The sequence below is a fragment of the Rhinolophus sinicus genome, chromosome 10, assembly GCF_057876585.1.
Source record: "Rhinolophus sinicus isolate RSI-liver-muscle chromosome 10, RSI-T2T, whole genome shotgun sequence".
NCBI classification, from domain to species: domain Eukaryota; kingdom Metazoa; phylum Chordata; class Mammalia; order Chiroptera; family Rhinolophidae; genus Rhinolophus; species Rhinolophus sinicus.
In genome coordinates, this window is record NC_142510.1 from 7,976,571 (window position 1) to 7,990,806 (window position 14,236).

General features: G+C 51.0%; 1 protein-coding gene and 1 long non-coding RNA gene across 12 annotated transcripts in view; one reads left to right on the forward strand and one right to left on the reverse strand.

Moving 5' to 3' along the window:
- The window catches only part of CLEC16A (C-type lectin domain containing 16A), a 189,967-nt gene that overhangs the window by 52,715 nt on the left and 123,016 nt on the right, over positions 1 to 14,236 (reverse strand). The window lies entirely within an intron of this gene.
- LOC141569460 (uncharacterized) lies at positions 9,798 to 12,305 on the forward strand. Its single transcript, XR_012493136.2, has 3 exons — positions 9,798 to 10,065; positions 11,784 to 11,889; positions 11,978 to 12,305. It is a non-coding gene; the product is annotated as an uncharacterized LOC141569460 (long non-coding RNA).

Sequence of the window (14,236 nt, forward strand, 5' to 3'; positions counted from 1 at the left end):
GGGTCTCTGCTTGGGGGAGGCCAGTGTAAGTGACAGGTCATCCATCACTGCCCAAATCTCTCCGCCCACCCGAATTTCCCACCAACCTCACTTCCAAAGGGGTGGGGCCTAGCACGCCCTAGGATTTCTTCAAAAAGAAATAAAGATTGATACATACAAATAAATAAATATAAGGTTGATAAACTAACGCCATCAAAATGAAAATGTAACTCCTATATAACAAAAGATTTTATATTATAAATAAACAGACTAGGAGGCATATTCGCAAAAGATCTTTAAGAGGTAAAAGATGAATAAAGCAGTAAATGTGAAGGGCCCCCCACAGGCCACTCACAGACAAGAGAATGGGGACAGCCAGAAAACACACACAAAGGTGCTTATCCTCGTGAGAAATCAGGAAACAAAACAAGTTACCATCTTCTACCCATCGGATTGGCAAAAACAAAAATGTCTGATGACATCAGGCATTGGTGAGGCCAAAGAAAAACTGACATTCTCAAACACGGCTAGGAGGAGAAGCAATTAACACAGCCACTTTGAAAGGCAAATCAGTATTATTAATTAAAACTGAAAGTTTCACACTGTATGGCCTGGCAATTGGTATGTTCCTAAGAAAAACGCACTCGTGGGCCAAGAGCCACGAATAAAGATGTTGACGGCAGGATCTGGATCTGTCATGTCCAGTAACAGGAAAGCCTAAAAAAAAATGTGTACGTTCATTTAGTGCAAAGCCATATGGCAATGACAAGGAATGAGTTAAGACCTCTAGCTGTTTCCAGAGCATACCGTGCAGTGGAAAAAGCAATCTGCAGCATGACACAAGCAGGGCAACACAATTCGTGTAAAATTAGATCACACAAAACGATACTATGTGTTTTCTGTGGGTTCCCGCAGGTGGATGTACAAGCAAATTTTAAGAAACTGTCTGGTGGGTGCCCAGTGATACCTGTTTGGGGCATAGGAGGTGGGACCGATGCTGCGGGGTCAAGGTCATTTTAGTTATTATGCGATGTTCTCATTTTCCAAAGGGAAAAGAGGTATATTATGTGGGTATTTAAAACTAAATAAAGAAAAAAGTCACCCTCTTTCCACACTTGTACACCAAGGGTCTCAGTTCCTCTAGGGGCCCAGGCAGTGGGGGGAAGCAGCGCGGGGCCACGCTGGTTCTGCCTGACCCCAAGGCGGCGACAGTCATCTCAGAAGGGCTGTGGCAAGAAGCTGAGAGCTCTCCCATGGCACCTCTTGGCACACAGGCACGCATGACTCCAAAACAGCCAGGCGTGTGAGCTACAGAGCTCTGGCGCCCAGTTCAACAAACGCGTGGGTGTCAGGCTGCACTAGGGAACCAGACCCAGAAGAAGGCGGCTTGGCCCTGCCATAAGGGGCTCCGGGGCCGGCGGGGACGCAAAACACCGAGCAGAGCAAGTCTCCATCCAGGCCCCGACGGGGGGAGCAGGTGGGACGACACACGTCTCTACTGCGCTCCAGGGCCACCGAGGTGTGGTGTGCCTCTCAGCAGAAGCTCACTCCCGGGACAGGTGATGTGTCCCCCTACTCCTGGGCACTGCCTTTGTTGCATTTATTTGAAAGGGGAGACAATTTGCCATTTTATTTGAAAATATTAAGCTTATCAATCTCTTTGAATAGATAACACCTTCATATGTTCGCATTTTGAAAGGTGTGAAATTTTACCCAGCTGACGTTATGTCTCCGTCCGCCCCAGAGGCAACCCCTATGCAGCTTTCTTGTTATCCATCCACGATGCATTTCCGAGTATATGTATAGCTATGAGAATTCCTCACAACAAACAAGGTGACCGCGAAAATAGATTTAAAAGACCATTTTATTAAATTATAGCCCACCGCCGCTCTTTTGATAAAAAGGGCACCTCAGGAGTTAGAGAAGTGCTAAGATAAACGAGTACTCATCGGAGACTTTCTCCTTGACATAACAGAAAGGACCAGAAGGGCACTGAAATGGGTTTTCTCATGGACTGTACTTTCCAAAGACGGCCACAGCAGCACCGCCCACCCTCTGTGCTCTCTTACAATGTGAGCTTGACCCTCCTCCCACTGAGTGGTGGCGTCTGTGTCCTTTGTCCTTGAAACTGCGTGGGCCTCTATGGTTGCCCAGACCAACAGAGTACAGTGGAAGTAATCCTACGTGATTTCTGAGGCAAGGTCATAAAAATGCTCTTGGAATCTACCCACCATGCTGGCAGGAGACCCAAGCAGCCGTGGAGACACCCACGGAGAGAAGCCAAGGGCCCAGGCCCGCTGCCAGCCCCAAGCTGCCAGCCCTCAGTTGACCCCCTAGGCCCCAGCTAAGCCACTTCAGTAGACGCCATGTGCAGCAGAGATGAGCTAGCCCCACCGAGCCCTGGGCACATTACCGATCCATGAGCAAAATGAATGACTGCAGTTGTTCCAAGTCACTAAATTTTAAGATGGTTTGTTACTCAGAAATAGAGAATTTCAACAGTGACTTACTGTAATGTAGGGCTAACACTCTTTCCGCACCACCCAGGGCTGCTGGGTGGAAGACTGGCTCGGACAAACAGCTCAGGGCTGGTGATTTGGGATGTTCGAAAGGTCCTGCAGTGTTTAGCAGGAGTGTAGCCATTTTCCAACAGAAGTTTAAGATGCTGGGAAAGAGGAGGAGAAAAGAAAAAAGCACGAAAGAGCCACTTGACCATGAAGCGCAGAATCAGGGCACTTTGGCCTGGAAAAAGCATAAAAGAGCCACTTGACCATGAAGCGCAGAATCAGGGCACTCTGGCCTGGAAAAAGCATGAAAGAGCCACTTGACCATGAAGCGCAGAATCAGGGCACTCTGGCCTGGAAAAAGCATCTTGGGCTTTGCAGCCACGGAGACCTGAGTTCAAATCCCAGCTCTGCCATTAATAACTTGTGACCCTGGACAAACGACCTCCTCCTCTGAGTCTCAGGTTCCTTGCGTATAAAACCAAGACCTAACTCCTTGCAGGAGCCTTGAGGGGATTTGAGAGGCCTGGGGCTGCATCACAGACAGGAGCTGTGTGGTCTCCACCGATAGTGGCTGTTGCTGGGAGCGCCCTGGCGTTTTCAAGCCATGAGTCTCTAGTCAGAAGCCTTCTGCTTGGGGTAAAGTCATGCTTTCTGAATGCAGGCTCAAGACTAAGCAAGGCTGTGGGAGGAAAAAAATGAACCATGGGTTTTGGGTTTTCCTCAGAACTCCTATGGGGTCATGGGCAGTGAGTTATGCGGTCCCTGGCCTCTCCAAGAGGCCCCCCAAGCCCGCATCTGTGGTTGCCCCACCCACCTACTCTCCACCACATCTACCCATCTTAGCCCCCATTGCACCTCAATGCCAGCCAGGCTCCAATTCCCCCGTCAGCTCCCTCCTCCTGCTTGAAGCCTGCTCCCTGCCTCGCGGGCAGCCCCAAGGGGGCAGGGCCCTGACCAGTCTCATTCACTGCTGCACCCCTAGGAGGGGGCCTGGGCAGTAGCAGGTGCTGAAGACGTATTTGTCACGGGATGGAGGGATGCTCATGTCATCTGGTCCTCCCGTTCTGAGGCCGAGGACGTCTCCACTAGTGGTCCTGTCAGCTCTTGGGCTGCAGCCTTCCTCCGGAGTGCCCTCTGACAGGCTGCAGCTCATTACTGAGCAATAACTGGGGCTGATTGACTTTTGCTGTATGTAAATGATCCCTTCATAATAAAATACGGGTGCCAATACCGTGATTTAATTCTTGGTGTTGGCAGCTCCACGTACATTTAGAATGGAAGCCTTTATCCTCACAGTGAGATTGCAGGCCAGCTGAGTGAGTCCCAGCGCTTTGAAACCTGATACCAATACTGCAAGCTTAGAGCGATTCCTGGACTGCCACCACAGCTGGAGTTCAGCTCAGTGGCTCTGTAAACACCGCAGGCTTTCAGGCACCGTTGGCACATGTGTGCCCTGCCCCTCCCTGCATCCAAAAGCAGACTGGGTTCCTACTCCAGGGTCCCCCAGGCCTGCCAGGGAGAGAGAGGGAGCCTGCAGTGGCCTGTGGCCCTCTCAAGGCAAGCTAACACAGTGGGCTCACTGCCTTTCCTGGAGTGGGTAACCCTGTCCTGCGGGCATCTGGTGCCACTGGGGCTTTGGTTCTCTAAAGCCACGTACAGAAAGATGGTTAGGGTTGAGTTTTGGGGTGGGATGCCCCCGCCGGCCCCCAGCAGTTTATGACTGCCGCCAACACCATGACCGATCTCTATCAAGTGCTTCTGGGTGCCAGGAGCTGAGCCCCCACCTGACATGTTCAGATCCTATGAGATGAGACGGTTCACTGATTCCAGAGGACAAAACTACAGAGGTCAAGTAACTTCCCTGAGGACACACAATCGATGACGATGGGCATTACGGAGCCAGAGCAAATGTGTGCCAAGCGTCCTGGACAAGCTGATTGTAACCTGGGCTCCAGTTCTCTGGATGGGGCCCGAGAGAGAGGACCGTCCCTCTTTCCCTCAGAGATGGGGGCACCCCCCATCCCCGCTGGCCGGTTCTGGCAGGGGGACAGTCACATGACCCAAGCTCTCAGCAGGCAGTCTCCAGGGGGTTTGATGTCTTGGTGGCTGACGCCGTGAAGCCACCAGCGTGCTGCTCGGCTGCCCCTGGCAAGGCCCCCCTTCACTGGGCACATGGCGACCCCTCCCAGCAGCACACTGACTGGGAGCAGACAGGCAGATCCCCTGCCCTCACTGAGCCTCCAGACCACGGACAGAGGGCAGCCCTTTGGAGCCGTCCGACCCTAGGAAAGAGCTGTGTGACAGAGGAGGTGCCCTGTGGTACTACATAAAGTCTTGACAGTGACTCCAGGGAGAACCAGCCTGGCATGGCTCCCTGATGACAGAATGCAGCTGAGGAGAGAGGCCTTCACTGACCAGTCATGCACGGCTGGGAAGTGACTGATGAATCATTGGCTTTCTGGGGGAGAGCGGGGCGGGTCTGGAGGGGAGAGGCAGGCACGCAGGCAGTACGAGGCCGTCAATCAGAAGCCCAGTGGGAAAGTGCAATCCATCTCCTGAATGTCACCACTCTATCAATAGCCACTACAAGAATGAAAACGATCGCTGTTCTGGGGCGTACGAAAGTGACTCACACACGTTTCCTTGGGTGAAAGGTAGCTTCCTTCTCAAAGCTACGCCGAGTGCTTTGAGAAGGAAGGTTTGTGCCACCTCAAATGTAACGCAGCAGCGCTCGGGCGACAGGGAGCCTGGTAAATTCTACAGACCCACCACAGGAGAATGGTCTTGTACCAGCGACACTCAGACCTTCTCAAGCCTGATTACGCAAGGGGGAGACTCCACGCACGGCCCATGATATTCCCAAGTCAAAAGATCCACGGCTGCCACTCAGGGTGTGAACCAGCGCACTCAATTAGCTTGGCTGCTTCTCCTGACGGTCAAATCAATCCTTCGGAGAAAATTAAGTAACCATTTCTCCATCAACCCAGCAACAGCTTATGGGCTATTTGCTGCAAGTAGCAATCAATTACTCTGTCTTCTCTGAGGCTCCCTAAAGCTTTCCTTCCAGTAGAGCACGGGGGGCAGGTGTAAAGTGCAATATTTCCTGGATGGACAGCAGGTCTGCCACATTTCTACTGCCCGGCATAGAGTCCGGCCCCTCCAAGAATAAAGGGGAAAACATATTGGCATTGTTTCTCAGATTTACAAGGGGACCAGCAATTAGGGATGGAGATATTAGGATATGGGCTGAAATCCTGTCACCCAGGGAAACTGCGACCTAGTGCTCGGTTCCACGACTTCAACCAAGATCATTGCGGCTGCCCCAAAAGCTGCCACACTGGCGACCTGGCCCTCGGCCTCCTCTCCACCTGCCCCCACCCAGAGCGCCGAGAGCTGCATGCTATCCGAACACATTCCAACGCCACTTCCCCACCTGTCACTACAGCTCAAAAAGCAGGGGAACCATGCAGGGGACAGTCACCAGTCAGGCCTGGAGTTGAGTTGTAGCCCTGCCACTCTCCAGTGGTGTTGACCCTGGACACGTGACTTCCCTTCGGTTGCAGGCCAGGGTAATAAAATGACAAATAAGTTTATGGCTCTAATTCATGATATGCATGATGATGTATTTAGGAAGAAGGTTACTGATATCAGCAATTTACTTTGCAACGCACAAAAAAAAAAAAAAAAAAAAAAAAAAAAAAGATGGGTTGATGGCTGAATAGAGGGGTAGATATGTGAGAGAACTACTAAATTGTTAGTGGGGAACTACAGATGGTGAGTATAAGGGTGTTCACTGTCCAGCTCATCCAACTTGGTTGCATGCTTGAAATTTTCCAAAATAAAATGTTGCGGGGAAAACTGACTTCCTAGGGTTGTTGTGAAAGGCACACACGTACACAGCAGTGTGGATGCCACACAGGGACTGGGCAATCCATGGCCCCTGCCATCGATTACTATTGATTCCCTGACCTTCTTTAGAGCACAGTGTGAGTATCTGCAGGATACCTTTGCTATGAAAATCTACTTGGTTCCTGAGTTTGAGCAGCAGGAATTTTAACAGGAAGACTTCGGACGTCAGGGCTACCTGGAAGTGCTCTTTCTAGCATCTCTTAACCTTGCAGAATCTTAACGTCACCCAGTGGCTTCCTGGGCCACCAAGGAGACTGTATCAACCCTCACTCTGTTGGTATGGATGGGTAAGTCTGTCATTTGTTCATCCAGCAATTTTTCAAGCAGTCACTGGGTGATGGGTCAGTGTCGTGGTGCCTGTGCAATAACCCAGGCTCAATACCCACCTGGAGGGAGGGAGGGTACAGCTGCCATGTTCAGGCGAGGAGCCTAAGGACTGGGGAGGCCAGGTGCCCTGTCCATCCAAGAGCCCACAGGCTGGGGACAGCGCTAGACTTGGGCTCAGTGCCACCTGCTTCCAGAGGAGGGGTTTCCCATGGCTACTTCCTGCCTCTTGCTAGAAACACACGTGCCACCACTAGTAAAATAACGTGGCTGATTTTCACAAGGCGGCCCAGAAAACCCGTCCCACGTCTTCATCTTTCCCCCTTGGAAAATTTCAAGAGACTCTTCTTGGGAGAACAAAGAGTAAAATTTGCCTTTTCTTGTTCCCACAGGCCCAGAAGTGTGTAGGGCAGGTCTCTCTGACTGTTCACATCTACCTAAGGATGGGGCAACATGCAAAAGCTTTATTCCTTGTTCCTTCTTCGCCCTAAACAAAGTTCACAGGCAGACAACTCCGTGAAAACGTAATTACCAGAAACAGAATCCAAATGAGCAGCAATTCCAAGTAGAGCCTGGCATATCCCCTTATCAAGTGACACACAGCCTGCCACCAGAAGCACAGCAATCTGATCTTTATAATGCATTGGTGACCACACTTATCTCTATAGTCACTCTCCCCAGAATGCCACATTTGCATAGTACATTGCATAATTTCCTCTCTGAAAATGGCCCTGTTTAGCATGAGTAAATAAAGTTACCTAACTCTGAGGCAGCGGAATGGAATACTTGAGATTTCCAAGAAAAGATTTGAATACCTAAGCTCTTTACTATGCGATGCAAGATAGTGTAACACAGTTCCCTCCTTCCTGCTCCTCAGCAGCCAGCAGCCCGGGTGGGGCAGGTGGAGGATGTACCCCCCACACCACCCTCCATGATTTCTCTGCTCTGGGCCCCTCCACAACACGTGGTCAAGCCCACCTGGGCTTGGATCAAGGCCCTGCCTTTCCTTTCCTTCCTTTAGTTCTCCACCAGTCTCTCCACCCAGTATTTGCCTGCTGGCTACTAGGTGCCAGGGATAACGAGGCTGCAGGAATGAAGGAGGGAGAGACATTTCTGCTCTGGGTGACCTTTCTGAGCCTCAGTCTTCTTATCTGAAAAATGGACACACCACTTACTTCATGGGAATTCGGTGAGGAAAAAATGAGATGAGATGCAGAAAAAGTTTGTGATTTTTCTCTGCGTGGGTTGTGTGGGCACATGTCTCCTTTCTCCCTCTGGATAGAAGGTTCTTGAAGATAGAGCCAAATCTCCCTCTTTAAAATACTTCATCAGAAAAGTGCACGTGGGTATTCTGGATTCTGGCCAGGGAACTCTCCCTTCTTGGGTGGGGGAGGAGAGGTTCCACCTGGCAGAGAACACCAGCTAGAAAGTTTTCCCCACATGTTAAAACCCCCGGTTTATGCTGCTATCACCGCCAGAAGAGGCATATGTGGGGGCCAGCGAGCATCGGTTGGGGGTGGGGGGGTCCGTGTACCCCCAGAGATGGGCTAGATTTCTGGGAGCTCTTCTGATCATTGGCTCTGAGGTTGGCAAGGCCCTTCTTGGGTGGGGAATGTTCTCTGCTAATATCCAACCTGGACCCTCCTCTTGTGATAGGCCACTTAGTGGAAGAAAACGGCTTTGCAGATAGAACCATCTACACCCACTGACCCCCTCACTGGCTCAGACTTTTCCTTTAAGCATTTCTGAGGCACTTTTCTCCACGCCGGACCATGTACTTGGCAAAGAGGCCACAGAGAAGGGCAAGACTTGCCCTTGGGAGTTCCTGTTGAGGGGGGAGACCAAACAAGTGACAATTACATTAAAATGGGAAAAGGCCCTGGCAGAGGAAGCCCAGGGGCTGCAGAGGGCTGGAAGAGGGGCCACCGACACAAGTCGGGTCAGGGAAGGCTTCTGGTAGGAGGTGACATTTTGACTGAATCCTGAAATAAGCCTAGAAATTATCCAAGAAGAGGAGGGTGGCGCTTCAGGCCGAATCAAGCCGTTGTCCCTCTGCAGCGAGCTCACAGGTTCCTCTCTGAGGCCTTCTTGCATCTGAGCCTTCCTGGCCCAGCACCAGCCTCCCATTTTCCACCAGCCAACCCTTCGGGTTTTCGGGCTCCTTGCTCATTTCGGTTGGAACAGCTGGAGGGGCATCCATCCTCATGCTCTCCTTTGCCCGGCACCTGACTTTTTCCTCTCTATCTGTCCTGTCTCCGGGTCTTACCTCCTAGGGCAGCACTGTCTCAGGGTGAAAGCACGGGCAAAGGGACAGATGGCTGGCTCAGTGTGGGACCGTGGCACACTGCCACCTACGCTGGGGTCCTCAGGTACCTCATCCCGCAAATGGGGGTGACAGTAACAGTACTTTCCCTCTAGGGCTGCTGTGAAGATTAAGCGATATTCCTAAGGGAAGAGTAGTGCCTGGCACTTAGGAATAACAGACGCTCTCAATTCAACTCAGCAAGACCAAGCAGGGTTCGGTGGGAACAGTGAGCTGAGAGCGAGAAGAGGCCCAGGTCTGAATCCCAGCCGGGCATTTACAAGGCTACATGACCTTAGTCAGGGCAATTGACCTTTCTGGGTGGGCCTCAGTTTCCTTCTCTCTCAAATGAAAAAGTTGGGACTAAACCACATGCCTCTTTCCTGATGGGAAAGAATGTCTAAATTTCATACCAAGGGACACATTTATGGCCGCTTGGCAGAAATTAGTTCACAGAGTGAATGCTTACCGGCATAGCAGTCTGATTTTTAATTAGAGTGTGGGAATTCAGTATACTTCAAACATTAACAGTAAAATATGGGAGACCTCTGGTGGAGACAAGCCATACCTTCGGGCTTAAACAAAAGCTGTATACTTCACACCCCAAACTGCCTGCTTTATGTTTCTAATCTTTAGTGCTCAAACTGAGTGCCAATAAATGTTTGGCACGCAAACACTTTCAGGGCATGTGATTTAAAGTGATACGGTTAATATGAAACTGAATCTTATCAGCTTAACTCTGTACAATCCTACATGCCCAATCAGAAGCACTGCTTCGAATTATTACACAATGTTTCAAACAACATAAAAATGGAGACTCTCGACTAGTCATTTTTCCCTCTGAGTTTTGCTTCTTTTAAAAATGAACTTGAACACGGGTCCCTCTCTTAAAATCATGAAGAACAAAATAAGAAAGGAACTCCATGCCTTCACTCATGTTACTTCAGTTATTCAAGGTGGTGGGTCGTCACACGGCCTCCTGAAGGATCAGGGGAAGTCGGCAGGGAAAGAGCCCCTGTCATGGCCGGAGACTCAAGAGAACATGTGAGTTTGGGAAACTTCTGTCTTTCGATGGGTTTGAAGTACGGGGAACAAAGCAGTGAGGGCTGGTGAGGTGCAGGGGCTGGGGACCCATCAGTAAGGGCTGTTTATTAAAGCCATGCCAAGGAGTAGAAACAGATGCCCGGGAACTGGGGACTCAGGGAAGGTTGTCCTGGCATCGAAAGGTTTCGTCTGTGGTTATTTACTGAAACTTAATTCGGGTCTTTAATTGGAAGTTTATAATTAAGACTCAGACTGGAACTTAGAATACACATGAAAAAGGGCTTACTAAGGATATGAAAAACCAATTAACAATATTTCCCAATCATTCCTTTGTTTATTAATTCAACAAACATTTACTGTGTGTCTGCTACGTGCCAAGTATAGTCCCAGGCACGACGCATGCAGGCGTGGAAAAGCAGGTGCCTGCCCTCATGCCACTCAGAGTCTGGTGGATGCAGAGAGACCAAAAACAAATAACTTAAATAAATCGATTTGTATAAATCGTGCTAACACAATGGGGAGGCAATGCTTAACCTGCTTATAAAGAAACTCTTTTCGAAAGTTCCACTGGCAAACCTCTGCTAATTTCAAATAATAACGGTTACAGTTTATTAAGTATTTTAATAAGCGCCTGGCTCTGTGCTAAGCGCTCAAATCAACCCATCGAAGAAGGTACTGAGTGTAATTATCCGCAGGTTCCAGATGAGAAAACTGAGACTCTGGGGTAGTAAGTTGCCCGAGGTTGTGTTGCTGTGACTTTCAGTAAGGTCAATTCCCAGGACCCCAAGCAGGAAATCCCATAGTGAGTCAGGTCCAAGTTCCTCTGTACACTTGAAACCAAACCCCAATGCTGTAGACACATTCTGTGGGTCACACTCCACACCAATTGAGATCAAGCTGGACCAGCTAGGAAATGACGCTTGACCATGCTGAGACACAGCTGCTTTTAGAGCAAGAGCTGGGTGACTTCATTTTGGCTGGGCTGTGTGAACATCAGTGCCTTTAACTGCTTGCTGATTACTTGGCAGAGGAAATCCACCAACAGGGAGGCAAAGGAAAAGGTTAAAGAGAGACAGGCAACAAAGCCCCGGCTCCGAGGACCTGGACGCCGGCACGCCCCCTTGCTGCAGCATGGCCGTGCTGAAAACCCCAGCCTCTTTGACCTTATGCACTGAGCATGTTTGCAGAGCTGGGATGCCACAGATTCACCTTTCTTAGGCAAAGGCAAAGAGAAGAAAAGGCGGGCACTGCTTTCTTTACGTGAGAGCTAGTCAGGTCGTCCACTAGTAAACGAGAATAAGGCAGAGGCAGAGGACAGGAGGGGTGGCTAGGCCGCGGAGCAGCTCGGGGCAGCCAGGCCTCCAACCTCCGGATGCAGCTCTGGCTGGAGAAGAATCACAACCCCACTGTTTCTGCTTCCTGCCATGTGCTGGGAGCTCACCCACAATGCAGGCTCGGGGCCTCCACTCTCCCATCTGTAAACAGGGGTGATAACAGCTCTTAGCTTCCAGGCACTAGAGAATAAAGCAGCAGTCAGTGCCCAGAAAACATCACCATTCTTGCTTTTCATCACTGCCTCACCTGCCTCCAGGCCACAGCTAAGGATATTTGAGGCCTCCACAGGGTTAAAAACACAGAGCCGGGATTCAGACCCCAGACCCTGCGCGTTTCCTGTTTCCTGACTTTATCCTCACCTGCCGGACGGCGCTGTCCAATAGGTCTCCCTGTGTTTATGGAAGTCTCGTCCTGGAGCCACCACCACACATGCTACTTAAAAGAAAATGAAGATTTTTCATCCTCTGTCATGTTAGTTACCTATGGCGAGTGAGTATTTGAAATGAGGCTAGTGTGACCGAGGGACAGAATTTTAGTTTGATTGAATCTTACTGTTATTTTCCTTAATTGAGTTTAGAGAGCTACACTTGGCTCGTGGCCAGAGGAAACCAGAGAAAGAAGAGACTCTGAGCACGGCGGCGGACAGTGGGAAATGGCCCCACTTCATTTCTAGCTAGGAGCTCACGGGAGAATGACCTGTCTCAGGAGACCTTGGTGACACAAGGCAGGGTGACCCAGGGCATGGGAGCTCCCTGGCCTGGAAGGAATGGGGCCCTCTGGCCACATGCACTCTTGGCTCTCAGCTCCATGTGGGAGCCTTAGCACCCATGGGTCACCTTAGCTGCTGTCGGGGAGTTCTTCCTGCTGAACTAATAATAAAACAATAAAATGGGCACATGACTAGACTAACAGGAGAAAAACCAACTTAATCCGCGCGCACGGGAGAATCTCAGTATGATTCTCAGATGATAAAATGGGGCTCAAAGAAACGAGCAAACCAGGCACCGTTTTCAACCTTGTTGCCAAATAACCTATACATTCGTAAGTAACAGGACAAAGAAAGTCAGTGCTCATTACAAAAGAATCTAAGCAAAGTTTGGGTATTCACCGACGGGGAATTTAAACAAAGTGGTCCATTAGGAAAGAGGCAGTCAAATTGAATGAAACAGCCTTTCGGCTTTGAGTTGTTTAACACCAGCGATAAGGGTACCTCCCAGGTGTGGGGAGGACACCTCTCACAGGGCAGGTTTATTTCCCCCGCATCCAAGGGGACAAGGGAAGGTCATCGTGCCCTCCTGGCCAGGCTGCTTGACAAGCGACTTCAATGCAAAGTTATCAACATGCCATTCACTGTGGGACACTTTGGGCCTGTCTGCGGCCCAGAAACGGCTGTGGCCCTGCAGATTCCACCCAGGGACACAGCCCACACTGCTCTCTGGAGCATGAGGGACAATAAGAAAGCCAACAGGCACCGCACCCTTATGTCACTTCCAGGTGGGGACTCCCCGTGGGCCACCTGCCTCTCTCCAGCCTGACCCCTGAGGCCCCGCGGGGTCTGCGGTGTCCACGGCTCCACACGGGGCCGGGCCGTGTCAGCGCAGCAAAGGCTCCCGCAGGAATGAGAGGGGAAGTCGTGCCCACGCATCGAGCACCTGGAAGGGGAGGTTCAGACAAGGGGAAGGCTGCCGCTCAGACACACTTCCTTGGGCGGCGCCCAGGATTTCTCACAGTGAGGGCCACCGACAGGCGGCACCGGGGTGCCTGGGCATTTGCAGCTCTCAGGACTCCTGGCTTAGGGCATAGGGCCTGGGAGAGTCTGTGCAGACCTGCTGGAGTCCAAATACAGTTAGGAGGTACACTGAGGCCCAGCGCTCATGCCTCGGGGTGAAGACGCCATCACGGGGGCTGGGCTCCCCTCACCAAGGAGGCTGACGATTCTCCCTGGAGAGGGGACTCAGCAATGACATTCCATAGGCCAGGATGTACAGCTATATGGTGGCAACCTAGAATAAGCGTCTGACCACTCCTTGGTCCTCCCGTCTCCTCCTGGGTCCTGGGCACACACGGGCAACCTTCCTAGGAGGCAGAATCACCTGGCCCTTCTGCAGAGGGGGCGCCGAGCAGGATGTGACTTCTGCCATTCCTCCTTCTCCCCAAATGAACTCTGGTTTTTGTTGTTGTTGTTTTTGAGAGGTGGGCACTGAGCACCCCTGTACTACCACGTTGCCCCGGAAATAAGACCGGGTCTTATATTAAATTTTGCTCCAAAAGACGCATTAGGGCTTACGTTCAGGGGATGTCCTCCTGAAAAATCACGCTGGGGCTGATTTTCCGGTGACGTCTTATTTCCGGGGAAGCACGGTAGTCGCGGTGCCTGAGAGGCTTCCGTGAAACTTCACAGCAGTGGCACCCAAACTTGGTTGCATGTGGAACCACTCAGGGATCTTTAAAGACACTGATGCCAGCTCCCACCCTTGGACAGTCTGATTTCAGTGGTACGGAGTGTGCGACCCGGGCACCGGGCGTCTTAAAAGCTCTCCAGGGACTGCTCTGCAGCCAAGTTAGCAGACCACTCCTTCCAGCATCATCTGAGGAGGCAGAGGTGGCCAAGGTCACCCACTGAACAACAGGGAACCCGGCCGTGAAGAAGAGGCTTCGGTTCCTGCTGTTATAATGCAAGGAACTCACAGCCCATCATTAATTCAAAACTAAACGTCTTTCTCCTCATCTTACCCGGAGACACTGAGGCCCCTCACAAAACAGAGATCTAACAGGGCCAGAAAGCTGGCGAGCTTCTCATGGACAGAGCGGGCACGATGAAAAAAACACCAGTAAA